This window comes from Seriola lalandi, unplaced genomic scaffold (genome assembly GCF_002814215.2).
Source record: "Seriola lalandi dorsalis isolate HSWRI2012SDOR001 ecotype SW California unplaced genomic scaffold, Sedor1 jcf7180001969579, whole genome shotgun sequence".
NCBI lineage: Eukaryota > Metazoa > Chordata > Actinopteri > Carangiformes > Carangidae > Seriola > Seriola lalandi.
The window spans coordinates 1-555 of NW_019440247.1; the positions used below are offsets into that span (position 1 = coordinate 1).

Sequence of the window (555 nt, forward strand, 5' to 3'; positions counted from 1 at the left end):
GAGGCGATCACATCAAGCTAAACATGGAAAAAAGGATCCAACTTGTCCAACTTGTGCTTTTGACCTTAGCCTAACGTAAAGCCTCAAGCCTCAAGTCTCTTCATGGTTGCAGTTTGTGTCCTAACTGTCTCGAGATGTAAAGAAAATTTTATTCAAAAGTAGGCCGGTTAGCTCAGCTGGTTAGAGCGTGGTGCTAATAACGCCAAGGTCATGGGTTCGATCCCCATACTGGCCAATAGCATTAACACTTTAGGCTCTCTCTGTTAATGCATCAGACAGAAACAAACAATACTATCAATGGGTACTAGAAATTAGTCATTGTTGATAGGCTACCAATAAAACCATGATCATAAATTTCTCTCTTCAACAAGTCTCATGTTTAGTCCAACTTGTACTTTTGACCTTAGCCTAACATAAAGGTCAAAAGAGTGAGAAATAGCAAGGACCTTTAATAGCAGCTGCTCTTTGACCATGTGGCCTAATGGACAACGCGTCTGACTTCAAATGAGAAGATTCAGGATTCGAGCCCCTTCATGGTTGGATGTTGCATCCTAC

General features: G+C 41.4%; 1 non-coding gene across 1 annotated transcript; it reads left to right on the forward strand.

Annotated features, from left to right (window-relative positions):
- Positions 1 to 161: 161 nt before the first annotated feature.
- Positions 162 to 235, forward strand: trnai-aau (transfer RNA isoleucine (anticodon AAU)). The gene has a single exon. It is a non-coding gene; the product is annotated as a tRNA-Ile (tRNA).
- Positions 236 to 555: the final 320 nt, after the last annotated feature.